This window comes from Amblyomma maculatum, chromosome 5 (assembly GCF_055883805.1).
Source record: "Amblyomma maculatum isolate TAMU_Amacu chromosome 5, ASM5588380v1, whole genome shotgun sequence".
Taxonomy (NCBI): Eukaryota; Metazoa; Arthropoda; class Arachnida; order Ixodida; family Ixodidae; genus Amblyomma; species Amblyomma maculatum.
The window spans coordinates 156,164,030-156,186,192 of record NC_139348.1 but is presented as its reverse complement, the minus strand read 5'-3'; the positions used below and the strand labels follow the sequence as shown (position 1 = coordinate 156,186,192).

Here is a 22,163-nt window from a genome sequence, read left to right as displayed (position 1 = left end):
AAAGCTGGCTATTCAGAAGAAGTAACAGAAAGACAATTTGCGCTCTTTTCGGTCACATGCAACTAAGACGCACGTAGCGTTCGTTTGGCTATATTCAACCTAGCACGAAATAAGACACTACCATTCCAAGTAGCGTCTCGCATAGAAATGATACAAAAATCATTGCTAATGTGCGAAAAACAGACGCGATCATTTTATCTTGACCTTAGAGGTCAAAACCGGTGACTACGGACTCCATAAAAAATTCCCTTTTCAAACAAGTTTTGCCTCCCGAAAAGCCTGCAAGTGATCACGTGGCACGCAAAAAAAAAAGCAAAAAAAAAAAAAAGCTGACTAATAACGAGAGGAGGAACGCCCGAACTACATGTCCCTACTGCACAGCCAAGCGGTGTCCTAGTTTTCCGACTTTGTTCATTTTGTTCGCTTCTCCCAGAAAGTTCTCGCCGAAAGGTGAGTGTCCTCAGGAGTCGGCTATGCAACGTACCTCCGCCTATAGAGAGAGAGAGAGCGAGGACAAGGTGGCAGAAACGGGGAGGTTGAGGTGCCGTAAGCGAGTCAGCTAGGGAGCTCAGCAATGCCCGTGCTAGAGAACGAACAGCGGCGCGACCGTAAATTATTTCCGGAGCATCGTCGGCTCGGCTAGCGGGGCGGCCCGCTTTACCGGAGAGCGCTGGCTGTCTGGCCTTTACTGCGAGCTCCCAAAGTTCGCGGCTTACTCCAAGCCTAACGCTCACCCTAACTATATGCGCGCCTGCTTATGCTGCTTCTGGAATGTGGACGTCGACCGAGAAGCGTCCTTGCGGAGGTTGTCTTCGAGTCTCCCACAGCTTGAGACAGGTCTAGGTGAACTGCGGTAGGTCTCGCACAACGGTAATAGAAACGGCTACAAACATGGCTGTTTATGTCAGTAATTTATGCCTTACACATTTATTTATATTCTGCACTTAAAGTGAGGTCATAACCGATGGTGACGACGTGCCGTGTACAAACGTGCTTACTTTTTCTAAGGTGTGAAAATCATTTTTTGTGAGAGCACCTTCGAATCTTACCATGCTTTGTGATGGTTATATCTATAATTTTGGCATCTTCCAGAATATGTTGAGAAAAGCACTTATAAAGGTTGAAACAGAAGGCTGGTAAGCCTGGTGGGCCAGAGCCGTCCAAATGCGTAGTTCACAAGTATAGAAAACTGGGCGAGTTGGATTGAATTCATTTTAAAGCAGCGCGAAAACACAAGACTAAATGGAACAGGAGACGACACAAGCGCTTGTGTCGTCTCCTGTTCCTTTTAGTCTTGTGTTTTCGCGCTGCTTTAAAACAAATGTGTAGCCCTCTATTGACGCCTAGCGCCATCAAGGGCATAAAATACGTTTCCCCGTGATGATATGCAGTTTATATACTGTAGACGTTCCATCCGTCGGCATGCAGTAAATAAACAACGAGATGTGGAGTGTCAATAAAAAAGATAATGACGGTGGGAAGGAAGGAAGTGGCCGTGGGAAACTGCTTCGCTGTATAGCTTTGCGCTTCTACATGAGTTCCCGACGGAAGGACTTTGTGGCGCGCTTTTATTTTTATGGCGTGACACGCACCACGTGCCCGTGTACCTAAAAAATATTTAATGCTTACATTGTACTGTCAAGACGGCCTCATAGAGCTCTCCCTTTTTTCTTTTTTCTTTTTTTTTTTTTTTGTAACTGGGTTTCCGGAGCATTCTACGGTAACTTTTACTTGTGGACTTCTTTTCCCTACAGGCTGCTTGCATGGTGAGAGGCCCTTTTCTCTGTTTACTTCCGGGACGGCGTGTGTGTGGTTGGAGGGGGGGAGGGGGGGGGGGTATCTTTTGGGGATAATTTTTTTTCTGGTGACGTTTTTTTTCCTACATCCGTTTCATTGATGCAATCTCGTCTGTCTCAAGAAATACGCAGGTATGAAGCTTCAGCAAATTTCTTAGGCTGCTGGCCAATTCGCTATTTACATGACTTAAGAACGCTGCTTTCCTGCAAAGTATTAAATCACGCAGTTTAATTACTTCATGGCACAACCCTTATATCCAAATTCCAATTTATTAATTTTCTTTTTTTTTTTTTTTTTCAATTTCTCTATGCCCCGCGTTCCCTCGTTCCCTCATTGTCATTCGCTCCAGACCACAGCGACGGCGGCGCGTCAAGCGTTTAGGACGCATAACTGTGCCACAAGTTGTCGCCTTTATTTTGATATTTTGAGCATGAATTTAAACTATGCAAGACCAGTCGCCCCAGCAGCTAGCAACAATCTCAACTTCAGCGAAGGAAAAGTAGGACAGGAATACAACTCGCGTATTATGCCTGCCCTGGACGCAGTCGCCATGCACGGTGGAAGTCAGGAGCCGTCACCGACTCTGGTGCCAGTTTCTCAATACCCACTTCCTCGCGACAGCCTTCAATGCCACATACACATACAAGAGGAGGGTAGACACTTGAGAGAAGGCTGGCAGGAATGGAAAGGGCAACACTTCGCGTTTCAATTTCCGCTTTCCCAGCGTCCGAGATCTTCCCCGACCGGCACCTCTTGTGTAACAGTGTGTCATTTTTCCGGCTTGGCCAATCACGCTTTCTTTGCCACCGTTCTTCCTCCCACACCTGTGGCACACACTTAGCATCTTGGCACAGCACTCGGCAGAGCTCTCAGGCCGCCCTACCCTACTATAGCTTGTCACAAAGGGAGACGCGGGTTTACCCACAATGCTAAGCATGCGCTAGCTGGCACAGGCCGTGGGCAAGAACTGGTTGCGTTGGGCAAGTCAGAGAAGAAGGTTAGCTTAGTGCGGCAGGTCTGAAAACAGCACGAACAAGAGAACTAGCTGTGAAGGGGGTCTCGTCAACTTGGCTTGCGTGGGATCATTTTTATTTTATGCATAGCGTTTTTTACCTCCCAGCCGTGAAACGGTGGAGCGGTCGGAACCTAAGACAACCGCTTCTCTCGTCGGTTAAAATTAAGACGAACGAAACCAGGAGGAAGAAAGAGGCCATCTGATAGCAAATAAAGTTACAACAAGCACACAAAAGCAAGAGAAAGACAAGATAAAGGTTGCAGATACGCATGGTTTCAAAAAAAGCTGGAAGCATGTCTCCTGTTTTTGTAGAAAGTGCGGACCTGTTGCAAGTATACAACATCGCGAACTATGTCGGTAGGCTACCGCGGTTCCGGGTTTAAAATTAACACCTGACAAACGAAGGTCACGGCGTTTAAACGGCTGACTCGCGTAAAATGCTAGCGGAAGAAAAAGCTCAGAGGGCGCAACCCCAGCTTAAGAGTGTGCATGGCGCGCTAAAGTTAAATGGGCCCTACGATAATTTGGAAATATCTTGGCGCACTTTATCGGTAGACATCGACACATTACTGCTGTCATGACTGCTTCCTTTAACGGAATGGAACAAAAATACCGCGATGGAGTGGAAGCAGCGTGTCTGACAATCATATGACCACAAGTGTTTTTGAAGCGAAAGCTTCACTATGCCATACATCAGCTAAGGTCAATCTGTCCGGCCGCTTGACCTTCAAAGAGCGAGAGATCGCAGTGTGGCTGTATAGCTTAATCATGGCACCACCTATGGTGTACACCACTTGACCTTTAACCTTGACCTTTTAAGGCAGATAGGTAATCATGTGTTCCCTTTGTAGTTGGCGGAGACATCGACTCCGCAGTCTCAGCAATTCAATCGTTTTTGTTTTAGGTGATGCGATTGTCACTATGGGTAACGCCACGACTACGTCACGGTCCTTCTGAACCAATCAGAATTTTAGTCACGCTGACCAATATGACCTCTAACACCATAGAGTTGAAACAGAATGCCAGTAAAGATAGTTTTACAAAGGCAGGTATAAGTAACGACGTAAATAGACAATTTCAGACCGTCTTCTGACCAATGTTAATGGATTTCTCTCCAGCCGGTTGATATTTGAACGGCGGCTTAATTTTAAGGCGTGTCATACCTCTGACAGTGACATGCAAATAAAAACCACAACGCTGCGTGGCAACTTTCACACAAGCTAATGAATTTTGGTTTCTATAAACCAGCGTCTGCTTTGTGAGAACCAAATGGCATATTGCCGGGGGTGCTCGGAGTGAAAGACGTTGAAGTGAATCGGTCCCGCACTCGCAGCACGTATTTTAAACTGTGACCGCGGATTGCCAGCTGTAGTGGCTCTATTCAACTAGCCCCAGTCACCAATACCGTGACAATATATGTACTGTCCTTATACTCTGTTAAATGATTTGAATCCGCGCGCGCCTGGTAAAACCGACCGAAGAATTTGAGCGCCTTAGTTCGAGTGCATTGTTCCTGGCTCTCTGCATGAATTGGAAGATACAACTATCGCCGCCTTTTCACATTGGGATGCGAGAAGCTATAGGATTTTTATTGACAAAGCATTTGTTGGCTCATGGGTGACGAGGACAGTACGTGTGACCAGGAGAAGTGTGCATGAGATAACGACAATAAGTAACGATAACCAGGCATTTTACCGATGATCATTAATGACGATAAGTCAGAAAAACGTTGTGTACAGATAACTAGTTAGAGCCATGATAGTAATTATAATGATAATGAGATATGATAGTTAGATAAGGCTGATAACATATCTCACCGAGAATTTATGTCCCTATTCTCAGTAAACATATGGCTTCATCAGGTTCTATAGATAGATAGCGATATAGTTAATGACGCCACTGACCAATCACGTCATCGGGTCAAACAAGTCACGTGATCGACATAGCTGTGATATAGACGATGTGTCACACTAGTATCAGACAAACATGTCTCGACAAGAAGTTGTGGACGTCGAAACAGAATGTCAGGCAACTAAGCAACTGCCCCGAGCGATGGAACGCGCAACTATCTATAACCAGAACTAGGTTCGGAATTTGCAATACTTCCGCATTTCCATTTGTGAGGAGACTTAAGTGCGCCGCTGTAATTTTAGCGCATGTGGCACATATGAACTGCGTGCATGGCGTTCCTGACAGCCCGCGTACATCATAGGGAACGTTGAACTCTAATATAAACATAACGTTGAACTCTAATATAACCATAAAATAATGCAACATAACTAGCATATCATAGTAGAGAAACGTGCTCGAAAAACGGGGGTCATGAGTTTGAATCCTACGGCGGTGCGTGAATGTTCTTTGCCTTCGTATTTCAAGTCATTAAGAAGAAGGAGAAGAAGGAAAAGAAGAAGAAGGAAGAAGAAGGAGGAGAAGGAAGAAGAAGGAGGAGAAAGAAGAAGGAAGAAGGAGGAGGAGAAAGAAGAAGAAGAAGGAGGAGGAGAAAGAAGAAGAAGGAGGAGGAGGAGAAAGAAGAAGAAGGAGGAGGAGGAGAAAGAAGAAGAAGAAGAAGAAAAAGAAGCAGAAGAAGAAAGAAAAAGAAGAAGAGAAGAAGAAGAAAGAAAAAGAAGAAGAGAAGAAGAAAGCTCGGTCACCCGTAGCCGATGCTTGCGCTCCACACTCGGTTCAGCAGCTGAACCCTTCTTATGTTTTAATGGTGTAGTTGATTGTCGCTTTGATTAATACGCACAAATTACTGCAGCATAACGTGACATACCACAGGAAACTCTGGTTTTCGAAAATAATTTTTTTCAGCAGCGCATCATTGTACGAACAAGGCACGGGTACAAGTTACGCACAGCGTCCACGTGATCGCATGATCCCTCCGCCGACGTCAGTCTAGCTAATCTGACTCATCTCTGCGGCCGAGGAAAAAAACTTCGAACTGTTCCGCGATGGGGCAAGGTGACAAGGGAATGGTAGAAGGTGCGATCACACACAAAGAAAGAAGGGATTGGCCTGTGTCTTTCGCGCCTCTTGGCTCTAGCCCCGGCATTGGCGCTTGCCGGAGCTCCAGCCGTTACGTAAGCCGTTGTCCTGTAGCCAAGTATAAATAGCACTCTCTCCTCGTGGCAAAGGCCACTGGCAAGGTGGAACGACAGGACAAGGGGAGGAGGTGTAGCAGGAGGGGGAGGAAATTTCCATCAGGAGGGGGACAAAGAGTGAGGGAGAAAGTGGGTGTACGTGTTCTGAAACCTCCGAAGCTTTGACAGCTTACAATACCACGTGGCCCGACTAATTCGAGCCTCCTGGAACCGGGTTACACCGACACGCGCATGTGGAGTGCTTCTGCGGCGGATTGACTGTTGCCCTTTCGGCTTTGTGTGCCGGATGCTAGAATGACGAGTGCAGGTTCTGAGTGGTAAGACGACAACGGAGTGCACAGCTGAAAGCTGGTAACATTAACGGGTGAAGCAGAGCAAAGCGTGTTGTGCGTGCACTGGTTACATAGAGTGTGGCCAGCTTTCTCCGATCTGAGCTTTATTTTGCAACCTTTATTCTGAGGAAGGTTCCCTTAATGATGTTTTAAGTGCGCTGAACATTTTCTCGCCGGCCTAGCCTCACCTCTGCGTGCAATGAGAATAGTCCCAACGAAAGCTATATTCCCTTGTAGAGATTTGCAGCAATGCGTATATACTACACTGTTCTAAGTACTACGTCAAGTGTTTAGCCTATATACCAAGTGTACCCGACACACAGCATACTGCAGCTTAGATGATGAACTTCGAGGTTACTCGCATCGGTCATTCACAGCCTACCATGACCTTTGGTATTTGCATCTCGGATTTCCAAGGTCATGGTACTTAACTAAGACTATGACGTATGCAGACATTGAAATCAGTTCAAATTTTTCCCTTATGCTTGGGAACAGGGAAAATGCGTATGCGCACTTAGGTCGAGGTGAACCTCCCGCACGCGCGCGCGCGCGCGCGCACGCACACACACACACACACACACACACACACACACACACACACACACACACACACACACACACACACACACACACACACACACACACACACACACACACACACACACACACACACACACACACACACACACACACACACACACACACACACACACACACACACACACACACACACACACACACACACACACACAAAGACATACTGAAAATCGCGGATAAACATCACGCGGTACGTCGAGCTAGCTTAGGCCGATATATGTTTGCAAGACATGTTACCTCGGCTGTCAATGAGCATTCATTCCCAAGTACATCAGGCATTCCTCGCGGCTGTTTTTTCGGTTTTGTTTTTTTCCAGTGCGCTGCAAACCCTCTCAAATCACGTTCGCTGCTTTGAGTCTCGAACTAATTTTGCGCCATTGCGGCGAAATGATGGTTGCCCAGTGGTGCGCGTTCATTGTTTGAACTTAAGGAAAAATGAGGTGGATTTGTATCAAAGGAGTAATGACTCGTTAGCATCCACCCAAGCGCAGCTAAACACCACGGCTAGCACTGTAGAGCGACTGCCTCGCTGAAGCTGTGTTACCGGGCTCAGACCCCATACGAGCGCAAATGTTTCTTTGACATTGCAGTTTCTGTAGAAGCTCTAACGCTCTGCCTTGCAGTCGTATGGTTGCGATTATGTAAATGCTAGTGAGCTACTACACTCTTATTTTTATCGGATGCCAGGAGAAGCGAACGCGCAACTAAGGTCCTCAAAGATACAAGCAGGGACATCTCTTCCTTTTTCTTTGTCCATATCTTCCCCTGAGCGGAAAGGTTTGGTTAGTAGGTTTGTTGTTCCAAATCGACTCAGGCTATGCGAAACGCCGTACTGGAGTACTCTGGAAATTTCGACCACCCGGGGTTCTTTAGCGCGCACTAACATCGCACAGCACACGGACGCCACTCTGTTACGCCTCCATCGAAACGCAGCCGCCGGCAGTCGGGTTCGAACCTCTGACACAGCAGTCGGGCATCTTAACCACTGCGCCACCACGGCGGGGCCCTGAGCGGAAAGGTAAAAGTAGCATCATTCCAAAGTTCTCCTTGTATTAGCTTTTGCTTACTTGTGGGGTCATTGCGCACAATGTCTTTCGTAGCGCCACGGCTCATCCACGTTTCCTGCTCATTTAGATCTAGTGAAACTCACGAAGCCACCGCATTGCGTCAGCGTCTTGGAGCAGTAAACGCAGTTATTGGCCCTTCTGAGCTCTGTCTCTGCTCATCCACATCCCCTTTTCCACTTTCCTACTCTCCCCTAGTTAAGGCGGTAACTATCTCGGTCACCAGCTGACAGATTTACAGCTTTGTGCCAAACTACCGCAAACAAGCCATCACCTGTAAAGCTCGTTTGCGTAGTTCGCGTCGGCGGCCAGCACGACGCTTTGGCGGGCACACGTTTACAATTACAACAAAAAGAAACGCGTATTGCTGATGACGAAATTGACGACTACAAATTTTAGTAGGTCAGGCAGGCACAGGAAACAACGTCATATTCAGGGATACTTACTGGTATTTACAGATAATTTTAGTCGGACAAGTAAAAAAGTGCTGTAACTACGACACGACAGAACAAAGAACCTATAGGCTTTCTCGCAAAGCCAACTTTGAAACAAAGCTATTCTCTATTTCTTAGTGGTAGTTCGCTGAGCGGTACATTATAATCATCAGCATCTAAGTTTCGCTGCACACAGCTTAAAAATACTCTTCGCATTGAGCGCCAACTAACACTGCCCTGTGGGAGCTGCGACCACTTCATCTTCGTGAGCCTACACGACGACAGTGGTTAACAGCATTTGCAATCGGTCCTCGAGCGTGATTAATGACTAAAAAGGGTAACAAGACTGGTTCATAGTAGAGAAGAGATAAAGAAAGACTCGAAACTAAACAATACAAATAAAAAGACGATGAGAAGGAAAAGGACCGCAAAAGAGTAAAAAGTAAAGCCGACCTGCCACGTGCTCAAGCGAGATAGAGTCAGAAGAAGAAAATAGCACAACCGAGCTCCGGCTGCAACAGAGGCAAGCGTTAAACGGGGCTCATTTTATTTTATTTTTTTCGTTAACACTTTCGTCTTTCAGAATTTTCGACTTTTCACTCCGCACCTTTAGGCGACAAAAAGGCTGCAGAAACAATACGAACTGTCCAAAGCAAAACAGAAGGAAGAGACGCTAAAAACACGTCGGCTCGGAGGGAGGAGGACATAAAAAGGGGCCACACCAGTCGCGCTGAAAAGGCCTCGGATCTGCGTCGCAGCGAGCTTGAAATGGAGGAGCGCCGTCAAGCGCCTTTTAGGTCGGCCATACAGACGTTCGGGTGATCTAAATGCCATGAATTTGAAAGGGATAATAATTGGCAATCAACCAGTGCTATTTACAGCTTGCTTAGAGGGCGTATTCAAAGACATGGAATGGGAGGAGTTAGGCATCAGGGTCGATGGAGAGTATCTCAATAATCTGCGATTCGCTGATGACATTGCCTTGTTAAACAACTCAGTGGACGAAATTCAAAGAATGATTAATGATATAGACAGGAGAAGCATAAAAACAGGCCTAAATATTAACACTGTTACGGGGATGTATTTGATGTGACCGAGATTGCGATGGGCGGAACTCGATCGTCGTCGTTGTCTGTGAGCACACCACTTCGGTCACACGTTTCCCGGTAACAATGATGAAGACTAAGGTAATGTTGAACAGTCTGGAAAAGGAACAGCAGCTGAAATGAGTAGCCAATCACTGGAAGTGGTAGGCAAATATGTCTAAGACCGGTTGTAACCACAGATCCGGACCTCGATAGGGAAATAACAATTGCATCTTACCGGTACCCACGTATGGGGCTGGAACTTGAGGGATAACGAAAAGAGTTGTACTTAAGTTGAGGACAACGCGCACGGCTATGGAACGGGAATTGGTAGGTGCAATGTTAAGAGATAGGAAGCGTGCAGAGAGGGTTAGAGAAGTAAGTGGAGTTACTGACATTCTAGTAGAAATCAAGAAGAAGAAATGGGAATAGACATGTAGTGCGAAGAGAGGATGACCGATGGCCTCTAAGAATACCCAATAGGATTCCAAGGGAAGGAAAGCGTAGCAGGGGGTGACAGAAAACTAGGTGGGTGAGTGAGATTAAGAAGTTCGCAGGGGTCAAGTGGATGCAGCTAACACAGGACCGGGTTAATTGGAGGAAAATGGGAGAAACCTTCGCCCTGATGATGATGATGATGATGATGATCATCATGTAAGTAACGTGGGCTCCTATTCGCTGCTTCTTCCGCAGCAGGAGGCTCGACTCAAGCTTGTGGCTAGGCGCAGCAGCGGCGTCTTTGTACATGCTCCGAATTCTCGTCTCGTCTGTATCATGACCCTATCGCAACCTTCCTTCTTGCCGTCTCTCTCTTACCCATGAGGAGCGAAGAAGGCCAGATAACACGATTCCTCGTGCCGGCCTCTCTACCGTTTTCTAGCTAAATTTCCTTGATCTAGAAAACACAATGTTATCCACGTAGTTTTAGAAGAAACGCAGAAAAGCGAAAAAATCTTCTATTTGTTATGCAGCCCTGGAAAAACAAGATGAAGAAAAATAGGGAACAAGATCAATACAACAGGAAGTATAACGAGACAACAATAAAAATATGACCGCTAAGAGTAAACAAAGGAGAACAAAAAGGAAGTCCTACAAACACTAAACATTCTGAATAAGTACCTCCCATAATCTTTTTTTTTTTTTTCTGAAGAGATGGGCGAAGAAGGGGGCCCCTGATATATACTCCTTTTTTTGAACAGCCCAAAAATAAGGCCTCTAAAAACAAGGCAACAACCGGCATACATGAGATGAGAGGGAAAAAAAAATTCAGTGCTATTCACGAGCTAGAGAGTACATTAGCGTTAGCGTTTTCATTCAAACGAAGCAGAGGTTTTCGTTGAAGCCTTCAGACAGCGGGAGCCGGCGGAGTGAACCAGTTCCTAATCCCCATGTGGCGCACTATACCCCCTTTCTACTCCCCCGATCCAATCCAGCAATCACAATCGGTCACCTCGTACCTCCTCTCCATCTCATCCCATCTCGACTGACTGGACACCCAGGTTTCCTTCTGACTACCCGTTGATTCACATCCTCCCTCCCACTTTGCCACTCCATTACTTTCTCTCCAGAGAGAGGAGTGAGAAAACTTCCCTCTCTCTATTTTTGTACCCTCTCCATATAGCTTCACACGCCGCCGCCAACGTCGGACACTGTTTGCGATAACACGCCTTGTAATGACAACGCCATAAAATAAGTGAGGAAGGAAAGGCGGTGGTGAGGCCAAGGAATAAAGACGATACGGCGCCCCCCAAGAAACTAAACGTCGCCTGACAGGATTTCAAGGTTCATTTCTGTGGTCATTCTCCAACACCCCTCACCTGCGTAGGATTAGAAATGTCAATTATATAATTTTGTTGTAGATTTCTATTAAAGTCGCGTTATTTTTGCCAGAATATAGCCTATCAGCTACTGAGTGAAAGCTGCATTGCCCCACCTCCGTAACAAATGTAATGCTGCAGTTTTCTTTGGCCGAGACGAAAAAACCATTACTCATAATTTTTGCTGGGATCAAAGTTAAACTTGTGAGAAAGAAAGAAAGAAAGAAAGAAAGAAAGAAAGAAAGAAAGAAAGAAAGAAAGAAAGAAAGAAAGAAAGAAAGAAAGAAAGAAAGAAAGAAAGAAAGAAAGAAAGAAAGAAAGAAAGAAAGAAACAAACATGCATACATGATGTTATCAACTGCGCGTTGCGGGCGCGGGCGCGCACGGCAAGCTTGTTTTTCTGTAAAGCGAGAGAGACTGCGACGAAGCCCACCCCTAGCCTTGATGGGCGAAACTAAAAGGAAAAGATGAGACCTGAGAAATGGTGGAGGGGAGTGAAGCTCGCGACGGTGTTTTGAGCCAATCCTGGGACAGCTAAGCTAGGACTAACGATCTTGATAGTGACCTGACGGGGCGACACGCCAAAGTAACACACGCGGCGTCACGGCCCTCTTCCCCTGGCCTTCCCTCGAGAGCTGCGACAACTCTCCTCTTTACTTAGTATCACAAACCCAAACACGTACGCTCCCTCTCTGAACTGTTCGTGAACACAGAAAACACGCGGCGCAAGACGAAGGCCGCCATGTTTCCGTCCGGACTCTCGACAACTTCGCTTCGTCTGCGGCGCGGCGACGCAGACGACGGCGTCCGCAACGGAGCAGACGGTGCAGCCACGAGCAGACGAAAAACGGAGACGAAGGTCTCTTGGCTACCGGCTGCGCTGCTCCTCACCGATTGGCTTGCTGATTCCTTTTCATTTCTATTTTGCCAATGCGGCGCCGGTGGAAAGCCGAAGCGACAGCAGTTTCGCTCCGGTGTACTCTCTCAAACTCTCCAAGAAGAACACACAAGCGGGCCAAGGCAGAACGAAAAAAAAAGAAAAAAAAAACATATAGAGAGAGGAGTCACACTACTATGCGCTTCGGATGGGCGTGCCAAGGTAAACAAGGCGAGCCGGGCGCGTGCCTCGAGGCAAAGACAAGCTCCCGGGATCCCAGCAGTGGCTTAAAACCCCTTTCTTTCTCCTCAACACTTTCCCCTCCTTCGAATAACACGAGGCGGTTGCGTGGAGACGCGTTATCCGTCACTGATTGCGACGTCGGCAGCGTTTTTTCCTTGTGGCAAGACAGCGTGTCTTCTTCGTTCGTACGCTGTGCAACGGCGTGAAAGCCAGAATCGAAGTCAGGAGATGTCGAAGTCATCGAAAAGACATGGAGATCATCGTCTATGGCGGCAGAGAAAGATTGACAGTGTACAACACCGAAACAGTAGTTCAAGGTTACCATTACATTTAGCAAGATTGTTCAGGACTGACTGCAAGAAGGTGCAACTCTAGTCATTAAAACACGAAGAACATCTCAATGATGAAAACTTTTGTCCCGTGTTATCAAGTGATATTTAATTACGTACATACAGTAGGTCAAAGTTACCATAAAATTAAGCAAGATTGTTCAGGACTATGTTCAGGACTAACTACAAGAAGGTACAGCTCCAGTCATTATAACACGAATTACATCTTAACGATAAAAACTTCTGTCGCGTGCTACCAAGCGATATTTAAGTACTATGTGGTACATGCTCTAGCACATACTAGTAGTGCGCTTGCGTAAGGAACCAAAGTAACCCGATTATCTTCTCTGCAGAACGCGTGAGAAAATTTCAGACAACAGAAGCGTGCTCCGTAATGCTTTGACTTCACTTGTATGCGAAGCATTATTCGATACATGTTAGAAAACAGGCTTTAAGGGCCCGTTCCTGGATTTGGCGGTGCCACTGTTAGCGTACCCGATGGGCAGTTTTTTGTCCGCGTGTGATTCTTCACTTTTATTCGAATCCCTTAAAGTTCAAAGTTGTAGTAACAAAGTTCAGTCTAATATCAAATCAACAACAATGGTGCCGGAACCCGGAATGAGAAGATACAGCGGCCCTCTATCACAGGTGGCACTGGCCAGCTTGGGGCGCAAGATTCTGCTCGGTTTCAGCAACCTTCTATGATCATACGGAAGATTGAGATCTCGGAAAGTTTTGTGAACGGCAGCGTAGGGATCCTAAGGAACCGCTTAACGCTATTCGGTCCTGCCCTTGAAAGCGAGGCTTAAAAGTCCGTTAGTGTCAGGAAAAAACAACAAAAATAGAACAAATGGTTTCGAACTACCGCTTTTCGCGTTCAAAAACGCGGTGCTAATACACTGCACCATAGAACCATAGAGAAGGAGATCATAAAGTAGCATAGAAAAACTTAATTATATCAGATAATTATCCGGCGGCAGCCTCGCCCTCCCGTCCTTAACAGACGGCCGAGATCCCTTGGAACCTCGCGGCTTCGAAGGCTTCTCTGATTGCGTTTTTGTTTTTTCGTTTTTTTTTTTTTTTTTTTTTTGCTCTTCGTGGTCTTGGCTGCGTAGCAAAACCTCCCATGATTCCTTGCTATCCTTTAAAGTTTTTCATTGGGCGCATGTCCCCATTATATGGGCTAGGGTCGCCCGTTCTCCACACGCCCTACATTTGCCGCCGTTTAAGCGAGGCAGGAACCTACTTTGTGTGGCTGGGCTCGGAAAGGTGCCCGCCTGTAACTGCCTCCATGCTGCTTCCTCCTTCTCGCTGAGCTTCCTTTGCGGTTATTGATATTCCCTTCTACTAAGCATGTAGAACTGCGTGATGTCGCGAAAAGAGTATAGTCGCTCGTTTCTTGAAATGTGTCCATCCTCGGAGGGAGCCGCGGAGATCGGCCGGAAAGTCAGCCCTCGGGCGAGCTCGTGAGCTCCCCCATTACCTTGAAGAGTTTTGTGCCCAAACGCCCTAAGCAAGACGAGTGGAGTCTCATTTTACCGTTCGACGGTATGCGTGCAGCCGCTGGTGATACTTTGCGTAAATCGATATTGCGTATCGCTTCCTTAGAGTCGCTGATCACCACCTTTGTGTCTTTTTGTGTGAGCGCGAGAAGCGATGGCTGCCTTTTCCCCCCTCGTGGCCGTAGCTCTTCTGAGCGTGCAGCTAACTACTCACCGGACACGTTCCATTGCTACCCCCGCCACCTTCCCTGTTCATCCGGTGTACTAAGCCGCATAGGTATGTACGGCGTTCTGGCGCCCTGTGCATTTCCGATGCAACATTTCTGCCCTGTCTTTCCTACGTGCCTCATAAAAAGAGGGGTGCATATTCCGTGGCATAGGGGAGATTTTTATCTTCTGCCTCACTTCAGCAGGAATTTTCACCTCAAGTTCGTTCTTCTGCATGGAAGAGTATCCCAACTGCCTGAGGATACATCTACCCGTCTTCGTGGTCGTTAATCGATTAAACTGCGCAGTGAGCACACCTTCTATGAGCTCGTCTAAGGTATTTAATGCTCCTGAAGACATGACATTTTTAGTCGAAGTCCACTGCTGTAACCTCAGAGCTACTTTGATACTTTTTCTTATGACCAGAAGTATGGCACCTAATTGTACCCTGATTCGTCTTCATAAGGTTTCTGTGATCTGCTGCTAGCTCTCGCTCCTCCACCGGAAGGTGTGAGAATCACGGTAAAATTCGTTCGTAAAATTTATCCAACTGGTCGCTAGGTAACGCTCCTCAACCGGAAGCTGCTAGGGAGCTTACATATTGCACAACATGTAGGCTCCCTAGGAAGCTGCTTTTTCCTTTTTAAGAAATATTTATTTCTTCAGGCCAGGACACATTGTGTGTGTCCACCCTCTGTAAAGAGGCTGGCCACCATCACATCGTCATCATCATCACTGTGTGACCGTACCCTTCCAAAGAATGGATAGCTGCTTCTCGCTCACTCCGCTGACGGCAAAGACGCCAGGTTTTTTTTTTTTTTTTTTTGCGACCGAAAGAAATGCGCTGAATATTCGCATTAACGAATACCGCAATCGTCGTTGGCTATTTACAAATTGTCAGCTAGCAGAGCCTAAAGAAGGCATAAGCTATAACTGCGTGCTGCACAATAAGCGGCTTGCGACACTATGGGGCCATTCGATAATATTCTGGTGCTTGGATACGTTTAAGGTACTACGATATAGAGTAGCAAGTGGCGACGCAGTCGGTACTTGCGTGAACCACGCCACTCATAAGAGAGGTCGCATACATTTCGCACTGTGCGTTCATGAGCGTGTAGCTTTCGCCAGCGTCCCTGATTTGAGCTTGCACAGCGTACATTTTACGACACACATACACGCACGCACACACAAAATATGCAGAAAAAAAAAAGCTGTAGCATAAATTACATGCGTATATAGTGTGAGCGTTCCAATAAAAAAAAAAATGATTATAGATCAACAAGTGCCGAACCTGTACGTGTGTTACGTACGAAAGGTGGGCGACACCCCTAGAAAAGAAAATCGCCGCTCTAAAGTTGCATGCACCACCTATAATGCGGCTTTAGTCAAATACAGCTCAAGAAAAAAAAAAAGTGGGTTTTGCTCCTCAAAGCCCCTCCAGCAGCCTATGCCGTCGAGAGATTATTGCGAATAGTCAGAGGGACAACAAAAGATGTGGTTGACGAAACGAGGCTCACCAGACGTTAATTAATCGGTTTAACCGCGGCGTCATGAAGATCGGTGGAAGGGCTTCCTTGGAGGGACGCCTGCCGATTTTTTTCTTTAGTTCTATCTATCTATAGAAATGTATGGCTAGGCGTCGGCATCCAATGCGTTCCATCACTGCATGCTCTATACACTTCGTCGCTGTGTTCTTTCGTGCTGATGCCTCCATGGTTCCAGGTGCATCAATGCTGCTGGTGAATCGATAATTACAGGCTATAACCAAGATTAGGGGTATACCTAAGTGCCGCCCTTAAAGGCCATGACAGCGTTAATGTCTCCCGTATACGGCTCGCTTTGTGTATTGCTAAACGCTATTAGAGCGCGGGCTGTGCTCATTTCACTGCAACTCCCAAGGTCATGCGTGCCACATATTTGACTTTGAACCGAGAGATGTAGTGGAAGGCTCCGGAAACGTAGACCTCATCGTACTGAAACTCTCAAGGTCATTCATTGCGCGTTTCACTTTGAGTCGAGAGACGCCGTAGTCAATTCCCTAACAGTGTAACGCAAGAAGTTCGACGCCGACTGCGGAATTTTTACGAAGGTTACAGAATGATGAAAGAGGGCAGAGCATCTGAACAAGTGAACTTACCAAAGAAAAGAAACGCTGTGAATTTATCGAGAAAAAAAAACAGGCAAGAGAACAACAGCCAACCTGAGACCAAGTCTGCTGCTGGACAGGACTGAGCCGGCGGCATGTGTTCAGTCATGAAGAAAAAGTGCCTGCTCCTAAGTGCAGCCGTAACAAAGCCCAGAAACGACTGAGTTCGCAGAATCGCTTTCTTTATCTCTGTCTCTCTGGTTTTCTATCGCCGACTCCATCTGGTGCTGCTTGATATTATTATCTCTTTCTTTTTTTGCAGCCGAAGCGATTCGTTCGCACGGGCGGTGGCAGCTGAGAATTCCGTGTCGCAAGCGGCGTCCGCTTCCAGAGACCGGCCACCCGCATATACGCGGGGATAAAAAAAAAACGAAAGAAATAAATAAACACGCAGCTCGTTCGATCGCGCAATGAGTCGTCGTGCGGGCGTCGGCGGAAACAAGGGCTTCCCTTTGTGTCAGCGCTGCAGCAGCTCCTGACGGCATGACTCATTTGGCAGGGCGACAAGAAGTGGAGGCGAGAAGATGGAGAAGGGACGTAAAATGTTCGGGAGTAGGTGGCGAAGGGAGTCGGAGAAGCTTAGCGCGTGGAGCGACAGAATGGATAAACACGTAAAGGGTCTCACGAGTGCACTGTGGCCGGGCGAATTGCGTCTCATTAGACATTCATTTGCGCCATAGACGTCTCTGCATACTTCCCTTCATGCCACATTACCACCGCTTCCAAGCACAGATCTGATCACATTTGTCGGGAGCGCCGGCGTGAAACGGAACAAAATCAAATCTTTACGTAGCTGCCCTGGTAGGAGTAATGCGCTTGTGTACGTGCGGTTTTCATATAGCTGTCAAGCGCAAGTATGATAACGAAAAGTCTATGCTTGTTGCGATTGACTTGGAATTTTATTTTGCCGAATTCGCACAGCACAGCTTGGGCACCCTCGACAAGTGTGATCGACTCTGATCCCGTGAGCGCTGACAGCATAGCATTACTCGCAATCCTACTACCGCTCCACGCGTACTTGTGAACCTCTACTAGTACTGCCTGTGCACACGTATAAAATACACGTGGGTATAACGCGTGTAAATCAGACGCGTGATCAAACTTACTCCTAATACGGATTAAGATCTTGCTGCCGCTATTTTCGCACACTTCCGCCTCTGGAAAGTTCCAGGGAAGACGTAAACACGAAGTAGAGGCTGCTTACACTGAAATGGCATACGAAAGAACTAAGGCTGAAACTGGCCAAACAAAGATTACTTATCACACCAAGATTAAAATATTAAAGTGCTTGGAAGTAGACTAGGTGCTACACATCCACCGAGCCAAACGCGGTGCTCAAAAATGCGTCTGAGCGTACTGAATTTTTCGTACATTTCTGCAATGCAATGAACAACACAAAACTTTCCTTCCAAACGAGAACTTTATCCTATAAAATATGTCAGCCCTAGAAACGCCTCCTTCCATCCGCAGGCATACAGACATCCAAAATGAGTTTGTAACCAGTGGGCCCCGACCAACTGCTGTCTCTAACACTTAGCACAATGAATATCAAATAAGTATGTCCATAAGAATAGCAGTAAATCAACATTCTGCTGCACGAAGACTGCATTGCAACATCGCCAGACGAAAACCTGACAACGCCCTAGGCATTAACTCAGACGGTTTTCAACTAACGTCGGCCTTGGGACGCGCAAAAGGCCGCCTTCTCGAGCGCGACGTCGTGACAGCATGAGATTCATCCTCCCACAGAGAAAGACTTTTTTTTTTTCTTTGCTCGCCAGAAACTACATGTTCAGGACAAAACAAAAAGCGTACATAAAGAGTGGAGGACGGCGCCAGTGTGCTGCAAACCGCAACCGCGCAGCACCCCAGCTTTCAAGCGCACCGAAAGAAAAATACATAAAACCATTCGTAAGCATCACTCACGTCCAGCTCGTTGGTGGCTTGTCTTCTACACGCAGAGAGAGAGATATGAGAAATTCTTTCCGAGCCAGTTAAGCACACGAACGCCTACGAAAAAGAGCTCTTTCACGGACGCAAAAGCTTCACCTTTGGGTGAAATGCAAATTCTTTGAAGCATCGAGCACCAGTTTCACAAATTTGACAGCATATCCGCACCCATCAATGCGATTGCTACGGTGATTTGAAATGGTTTAAAGCTTTGTCGCTGCCTCCAATTTAGACACCGGTAAATCAGGCAAAAGATGTTGAACTTGATTTTTTTTTTTACGCTGCATAATTATGAACAGGAGAGAAGTCAAGGTGAACAGTTGCTGCACCTCGACGCCCCAGTCATAGCCCGAGCGTTTCGCGACGCAAGAGTTGTAAGCGGTAAAATGCGACTGCGCAATAACGATGGGCTCATGTTGTGCATCATTTGAAGTGCAAAACGACAAAGAGACTAAACTGCAGCTTATCTCGCAGAAACATCTGCACACACTGTCTGCTGCTGTGTCCTATCTCCAAGGTTGAGCGTGAAGCAATGTTTTAAGCGATACAATGTGACAATGTGATTGAGGTACGCTTAAAAATGGCATCCATTAGGTTGCACTGGATCCTGAAACTAAAAAAGAAAAAGAAGAGCACACCGCCGGATTGTGCACAGGAATATCTATGCATTGTAGATTCTAAATATATACAAATGGTCCAGGGCTGGTGTATTCAGATAAATATGGGTGTTTAACTGCAATTTGGAAAAGAATTAAAGGAAAAGAAAAGGTAATGAAGTCTGGCCAATTCCCCGCCGTGGGTATGTGCCATTTTGTCTGAGGTCATCATCATCATCAATATTTGTGCACAGATATCGATGCTGCATATCAGCTCGGGAGTTAAGAGTGAATCAACGCTGTAAGTTGTACATCGTGTTTACGTAAATGAGTTACGCTTGCATCCATCCGAATGCTCTCCTATTTAAAGCGTAGACAGAAATGAAATCATACTGTAACTTCGCTCGCGAGCAAAGCTACGCACTGGAGCTCGATGCAACATCATAGCTAGATCGCATTGCACATGGTACTTTCGCAAGTAGTACAATGCGAGTACGTCACCGTGTTACGCTAAAGCTCTCTTGCATTCTGCCACCCGTAAAGCTCGGACAGAAACGAATGCACACCACTGTTTCTCTAGCGAGAAGAGCTGTGAGCAGCCCGCTGTTGCGTCGTGGCCCGAAATCTTGGCGGCCAAGAGCGTGCCAGTTTTCGGTACCTGAGGTTCGCAAGCTAAAGCTGCTTCCCTTTCTTCTTCACTCCTCTGTTTCTTTTTCTTTTCCAAGCTGGGAGTGCTCAGTCATGCGTCGTCTGGGCTCTAAACATCTCCCGGGTGACAGGCGCGTCGGCTTCTCGCGCAAATGCTCCTCGCTGATTCGCGCTGCCGGAGCGCTGAGCGCTGGAGGGGCCCGAAGGAAGATCGCGGAGGATGCGCCGAGGAATTGAAAAAGAAAAGGACCGAGGAAGAAAGGGAGCACAACCAAGAAAGAAAGAGAAAAGAAAAATATGAACAAAGGTCGAAATGAGAAAGGAAAGAAAAAAAAACTATAAGATCATGGAATAAAATGGGTGAGGAGAACGCAAGCGAATACGCATGGTATGGTATGGTATGGTATGGTATGGTATGGTATGGTATGGTATGGTATGGTATGGTATGGTATGGTATGGTATGGTATGGTATGGTATGGTATGGTATGGTATGGTATGTTATGGCAGGGCATGGTATGGTATGGTATGGTATGGCAGGGCATGGTATGGTACGGTGCGGTATGGTATGGTATGGTATGGTATGGTATGGTACGGTACGATAGGGCGCAGTATGGTACGGTGCTATGATACTGTACGGTGGGCTATATTACGGTATAATATATATTACGGCATGTTATGATAAAGTACGGTACTGTAGGGTGCGGTATGGTATGGTATGGTATGGTATGGTATGGTATGGTATGGTATGGTACGTTTTGCCGGGCCTGGTATGGTACGGTGCGGTATGGTATGGTATGGTATGGTACGGTACGGTATGATAGGGCGCAGTATGGTACGGTGCTATGATATTGTACGGTGGGCTATATTACGGTATAATATATATTACGGCATGTTATGATAAAGTACGGTACGGTAGGGTGCGGTATGGTATGGTATGGTATGGTATGGCAGGGCATGGTATGGTACGGTGCGGTATGGTATGATATGGTATGGTACGGTACGGTACGATAGGGCGCAGTATGGTACGGTGCTATGATACTGTACGGTGGGCTATATTACGGTATAATATATATTACAGCATGTTATGATAAAGTACGGTACTGTAGGGTGCGGTATGGTATGGTATGGTATGGCAGGGCATGGTACGGTGCGGTATGGTATGATATGGTATGGTATGGTACGGTACGATAGGGCGCAGTATGGTACGGTGCTATGATACTGTACGGTGGGCTATATTACGGCATAATATATATTACGGCATGTTATGATAAAGTACGGTACGGTATGGTATGGTATGGTATGGTATGGTATGGTATGGTATGGTATGGTATGGTATGGTATGGTATGGTATGGTAGAATACGATACGGTATGAGAGCTCAGTATCGGATGCCATAGCGGAGGCTTCCGCACTAACTTTGACCACCTGGAGCTCTTTAACGCGCACTGACATTACACAGAACATGAATGAAATGCTGCCGCCTTCCTCTCCCTGGTTTCGAACCGGTGAGCTCGGCCTCAGCAGCCTATTGCCGAAACAACTGAGCTATAACGGGCCGTAGAAAAAGTGCGAAGAAAAATGCGAAATGTGTGTAAGAAAGAGAAAGAACATCGGATAAAATAAAGGCACAACAAAGAGTAGAGACAAAGTAAGTATCAAGGCACAACGGAGATCGCATGGTTGCGCTCGAGTGCGAAGCCAGTGAATATTTACTCTCTTCATACAAATGCACTCAACTTTGGGCAGTTGCGTCAGTTACAGGCGACTAATATTTTTTTGGTTACATGATGACTTACATCTGTGGAGGCAGATTGTCTTTCGTATACGAAACAAAATGACTCTCATCCCATCTCATCCCACCTGAAGAGAGGGCGGCGCAACGAGGAATCGATAGACATACATCACAAGGCTGACCGTAGAAAGAAAAAAAAGAAAGAAAAACTGGAATGAGTCTTAAGCCAGCGATTACAGGAATACCTGGAAAAACTCTGGACTGCAAGCGATGCAGCATGCTACGAAAGGTTTAATGTCAGGCGTAACACGTAGAGGCAGGAAGAGAGCAGAATGAGTAAGAAAACGAACACGAGGTAGACAGTCTAGCTGATGGACTCACGGACAGGGAGTTTGCATCGTTTGCATCGTTATCGAAAGTGTTGCTATGTCCCCAACCTCGAGTTATCTGATCGGTCGAAAAGCCGAAATAGGATGCCACTACTTCCGGTTCCGTAGTGGCAACATCCGGCTCCGGCGTTTCCCCAATCAGATCAGCGGATGGATCCTCAGGGTAACTGAGTGCGTAATCTGAGTGAAGGTAAGCGCATCAGGAGCCGGCACAGAAGCGTGGGTAGACGAAGTGATGATTATCGAAAAAGTGTGACCATGCATGGCGACCGCTAGCAAGCTACAGGACTAATTTAAGGCATT

General features: G+C 46.7%; 1 protein-coding gene across 2 annotated transcripts in view; it reads right to left on the bottom strand.

Moving 5' to 3' along the window:
• Positions 1-22,163, bottom strand: part of LOC146190058 (uncharacterized) — a 176,039-nt gene that overhangs the window by 22,296 nt on the left and 131,580 nt on the right. The window lies entirely within an intron of this gene.